The sequence below is a fragment of the Lycium barbarum genome, chromosome 9, assembly GCF_019175385.1.
Source record: "Lycium barbarum isolate Lr01 chromosome 9, ASM1917538v2, whole genome shotgun sequence".
Lineage (NCBI taxonomy): Eukaryota > Viridiplantae > Streptophyta > Magnoliopsida > Solanales > Solanaceae > Lycium > Lycium barbarum.
In genome coordinates this window covers 26,249,341-26,254,976 of record NC_083345.1, presented here as the reverse complement: position 1 = coordinate 26,254,976, position 5,636 = coordinate 26,249,341, and the positions used below count along the sequence as shown (strand labels likewise).

The following is a 5,636-nucleotide window of genomic DNA, read 5'->3' as shown; positions in this document are numbered from 1 at the left end:
TGCATACAAATGAGACCGTACGTCCACATCCACCCTCATAATGCACCTATGAGTTTATAGACCGTCCATAGGGCTAATCTGATAGGCTGCACACCTACGCGTTCATAGTCCATCCATAGGGCTAACCTTTACTATAAACATGTGCGTTCATAGTGTCACGACCCAACCCCGTGGGCCATGACTAGTGCCCGACCTGGACACCCGTATACGTACCTGTTAGATATAGTCATACAAAATCTAAGAACAATATGGAAACTTGTAAAGGAACTCCAAGGTTCATAACGTCGTCATATATATATGTCCAGATAAACTGTCTCCTGAGGAGTCACAACTGATCAAGTCATAAAATGATCCGCAAGCCGACAAGGCTGCCACTACACATCAATATCATGTCATATGCTAGCCGACAAGGCTGCCATTACAGACGAACATATACATAGCACAACGTATAGACACAGCTGAACAGAACTTATACACAACCCACACACATGTCTACAGACCTCTAAGAGTATCAACAGTGAAATTTGACGGGACAGGACCCCGTCGTACCCCTAGACAAACATATATATATATATCAGAAGGTCTGTACCAAAATCTAGGCTCCGGAACAACGGAGCTCTCCAAGACAGCTGAAACGGAATCCTAAGCTGGGGGATCACCAAATCGAGCGTCTGTACCTGCGGGCATGAAACGCAGCCCCCCGAAGAAAAGGGGTCAGTACGGAATATGTACTGAGTATATAAAGCATGAAATACAGTAAGAAGGATCGTAACTGAAATAAGAAGTACAGAAACAAGTACAATGTCCACAATACCAAAACACTTGCCTTTTGAAAAATAAATCATGCATGTCAATATCATATATCATACCCGGCCCATTATGGGACTCGGTGAACATGGTCGCCACCCCGTCTTTGGCGCCATAACACAGCATAACGCCATAACACAACATAACTCCATTATATATATATATATATATATATATATATCATATTCCGGCCCTCTAGTGAGGGACTCGGTGAACAATGCAGTGAGACTGTGTACGATAACATACCCGGCCCGGGACTCGGTGAAGGACATATTGAGGCATGCACGAGCAGAGCAGTGAGCAACCATATGCAATTTAAAACATTATCAAGACTCAAACAGAATAAGAAGAAGGGATTAACACCTGAGTATCAATAGCGACAATCATATCAAATATCCCTCGAACGTCATCATAAATAATATCAAAAGAGCCTTAGGAACCTTAGACATATGTCAATATAGTATGAAACAGCTTATAGAAGTCAAGGACATTAGTTATCGTAGAGTTTCTAAGAATAGGAGCTTATATATATCGACTACTATCCAACGTATAGGAAACTGAAGAGGGAAGCTCAATCACTTAAGAGTTCTAACATCAAGAAGTGAATAAGAATCATGAATCACACTCAAGACTTATGAATAGGATTACCCCAAAGCTCATATCATTCATCACTTAAATCTAAGACATGCCAAAAGAAAGAAGGGACAGCTTTACATACCTGTTAACGATTAATCGTAATCTCGTTCGTTTCGTCGCCCCTTTAGCTTATTTAATATAAAAGTAACGCTATCGTTAGTAAACTATAATTCCTCGCTCATAAATCTGTGACCAATCGCCTATAGAACTTATTCTTTAACTTATACTTTCTCGATTAGGGTTTTTCATTAGTTAAGGACTTAACGGAAATCGGGTAGCACTTCCCCTATATATTCGCCTAACCCGAACTGCCAATTATCCTCCTGCTATCACAGAAATACCAACAATGACAGTAATAGCAATATTCATATAGAATCCTTACAATTCAGCCCATAAACAATTCTAACAATCCAATAATCCTTTTTAATCCTTTTCAACCCACAATTTCGTATAACAACGATTTCATGCAATTTCTTACTTCCAATTTCATCTCATCCAATTTTAATCCTTCCATTACAACACCATTAATACAATTATACTACAGAACAAGAAAATCTTACCTTAATTTTCTCGGAGGAATTTCTACACTTAATTGCTCCAATTTCACCATTTCTTCTTCCTCAATTCAATATCCAATGTTGCTATCACCTCCTTGAACTTGTAATTCACCTTGGGACTTTAATCAAAACAAGAAACAATTTTTTCTCCATTCAACCATAATCCGGCCGAATTGAACTATTAGGTTCATACAAAGTTGATAACTAATATCAAATGAAATTCCTCAATTGTGAATGTTAATATTTCATGGGCAAAGCAAGTTGCAACGTGTAAAATTCTTCTTTTCTAAGTCACCATTTGCTTGCCACGTTAATTCCTCTACTCTTGACCAATTGATGCCACGTGGCAGCCTACTTGGTGCCATGTGGCAGCCCATTATTTTATTTTTTTATTTTTATTTTCGGGTGGGGCCCACAACTAATAATTAAATTAATTAATTTTAATAAGTTATTAATCCTTACTTAATAATCTAATCATAATTAATTAGTTCCTAATCTCTAATAATATTTCTACACTAAATAAAATTTATGTAATAATTAAAATTGAAAATTAAAGGTTCCTATTTCATGTCCGAAAATAATTCCTCCTTTAACTTGAGTCGATTTGCTTGCGAATCATTTGACGTATAAAAATTCGGGGTATAACACATAGTCCGTCCACAGGGTTCAGATCTCATACATTATCAACTTTATAATGATCATGCAAGCGTCATTCGACGACTCTAGGTCAAGCTCTAATCTGTAAGCTCAACAGCTTATAAGTAACTTACTACCATTAGCACTTGTAATCTCACTCAATCCCTCGTCATCTTTCTCATGCGAATTCCACTTTTACTTTATTACTAAGGAATCATAATACTATTTCAAGGGATGCATTGCTGGCTTGTTTTAACTTTATAATCTAATTTTAGAAGTAATATGATTCTATCTTTCTGTAAGTTATGTGCTGCCCATACTTCATTTGGCTGATTATATAAGACCATATGCGATATGTAACAATAGCGGATTTTCCTATCACCGCTTTATAACCATTTCTGAACTAGTGACTCTCTTTTATTAAGCTTGCGATCTATTTCTGGAAATGCTATGATTCTTTCTTTATAACTATGTGATACACTAACTTGTTGAATGGCTTATATGAAGTCGTTAGTCAATGCACAAGAGGCTGCGTGCTCACAATCTCTCGATACGTAATCTCATTACGGGACTTACTATATACTGTAATCTTTATAACTCAATAGGCAACATATGCCATCATTAAACTCTTTCTTGCCTTAGGCATGGTCTTGCTTTGGCTTAGGAGTAATATAACCATTCTTGTGGTTTCTTATCACTTTCGTAAACGTGTAACTCTCTATATATATATACATTGATGGATTCTGTATATTGGGACATTCTATAAGTCGCACTCATTCTTCCTATTCTGTAACTTATGTACTTTGCTTAACTCATGGAACTATTAGCGTATAGTTTGTTCTGCTTACTTTTCAACTCTTTAGTACGACGAGGTACTAAACTCTCGGAAGCTCTATTGGCTGCTAGAGGTCAATCCAAGGAAAATACAATTAGGAATGACTCGTTTCTATCATAACGCTATTCAAAGTCCCATAGACATCTCAACCATCAGGTTGTATTATATATATCTAATCGTCCCCTTGAATATCTTATAAAGAGGATGTAACTTCTAGAATCATGCCAAAAAGATGAAAGGAAAACCTTACATACCTTCAACCGTAGTTGTTCTTCACAATTCCGCAAGCGTCTCACCAATATGCTAGTCTACAAGATGGAAGCGCAGTCTTTTAATAACATAAGAGGCATAACGATAGCCGACAAGCGGCAAACTAGCCTATACGAAATTGTACAACACCTCCCCTCTTTCACTCTACTTTCAAGCTCAAAACGACATCAATAACACAAGAACAACAATAACAACATCATATCCCAGTCATACCATCAATTTCCGATCACAGCATATCACAAACATGGCTTCAAGACAGTCCACTACAACACAACACCTTAAACATGATTTCTAACCTTTATCTCACAAGTTCTTAATCAAACAACACTTCCAAGACTTCATTAAACTCTTATACATATAGGAGAGGGTGAATTTTACCTTAGATGAACGAAAACAATCCACTCCCACCTTGCTTCATCTTGAAGAAACCTCAAATTCTCAACACAAGAGAAGAAGCAAGTCAAAACTAGCATCATAAGAACTTTTAATGGAGGAATCACTTCACAATCTTTGAAAACTTAACTTGAATGATAGAGAACTGTCTTGGGAGTGTTTAGAGAGCTTAGGGTTCAGTTGATCGAAAAAGTGAGGTTAAATGGGGTCTCCACCATTTATATATAATTGGATAAGTTTCCACCGCCTATGTGGGTCCCAAAGGGGCTGCTTGCGCAGTTTCTCGAAAATGCGAATATCTCTCTAATCCAAAGTTGTATCAACGAACGGTTTGATGCGTTGGAAACTAGACTCGTAGACCTTCAATTTGGTGGGCGGATCACCCGGTAACTCCAAGTAGATTGAGAGAAAAGATTAGTGACATCTGACCCAAATTTCAGCGAATTTATTTACGAAACTTGTGACAACTTTTGTCGAGTTTTATTTTACAACTCGCTTGACTTCAAAACTTAATACACGACTATCATACGACTAAATTACCTCATAACACGACCTTCTTAGCATGATAATCACTCTTCCTAAAAGTACAGGTTATAACATTCCCAACTAGCTGACTTTCAACGAAACTTATTTTCTTCGATTCGTTTAACTTCTAAACCTTCCAACCCTCTTAGTACTTGCTGATCATGATCTTAAATCTTTGTAACCTTCAAGGTAACATGATTAACTCACTTTATATAACTTGAAAGATGATCTCATTTTGAGCTTATGTCATTTGACTTACGACGTACTTGACGTATGAAAACGCGCGATGTAACATTTTTTAAGTGACATGATTATATAAATTTTTATTTATACTATTAATAGTGTATAGAAGCTAATTAACCTCTTCGGTGAATTTTATTAGTTCCCCCATAGTGAACTTGCCAGATGCTAGTCGTTGCTTATATATGGTTGCACAGTAGTTAATACAGATACGGTATTGTAGAATTTGGTTGAGATAGTGTATTCTTCTTTTGGCCACAATCTACTTTCCAGTTTTCTCTTCTTGTTTTGTTTTACTTTTTCTCTTTTGGTTTGAAATAATATTATGCATATTACGTTTTTGTTTCTAATTTGGGTTGCAATTACACTGCTACGGGTAGCTTTTGTTTGCTCTTTTTTCTTTTAGAGGGCCGGGGGGGGGGGGGGGGGGGGGGGTCGTTTGGTATGCCGGTTAGGAGTAAGTTATTCGTGTATTATTAAAATTTTGCATAGGTACTATTGTGTTTGGTAGCTAGTTATGAGGTGAGTTATTTATGTATTAAAATTAGCACGGTGTTTGGTTTGCAATTTAAAACCCGCATAACTAATACCATGTATAAATTACGAGGGAATCTATGTATTATTTTATGCAGGGCAAATGGTGCAATAGCTAATACATGAATAACTAAATCCTGCATAACTAATACATGCATAAAATAATACATAGATTTTCTCATAACTAATCTATGTATTATTAA

At 36.6% G+C, this 5,636-nt stretch overlaps 1 long non-coding RNA gene across 1 annotated transcript; it reads right to left on the bottom strand.

Moving 5' to 3' along the window:
• Window positions 1–285: 285 nt before the first annotated feature.
• On the bottom strand, window positions 286–4,309 carry LOC132610287 (uncharacterized). Its single transcript, XR_009571105.1, has 3 exons — window positions 4,120–4,309; window positions 3,726–3,779; window positions 286–677 (listed from the first exon to the last, which is right to left on the bottom strand). It is a non-coding gene; the product is annotated as an uncharacterized LOC132610287 (long non-coding RNA).
• Between the last annotated feature and the right edge of the window lie 1,327 nt (window positions 4,310–5,636).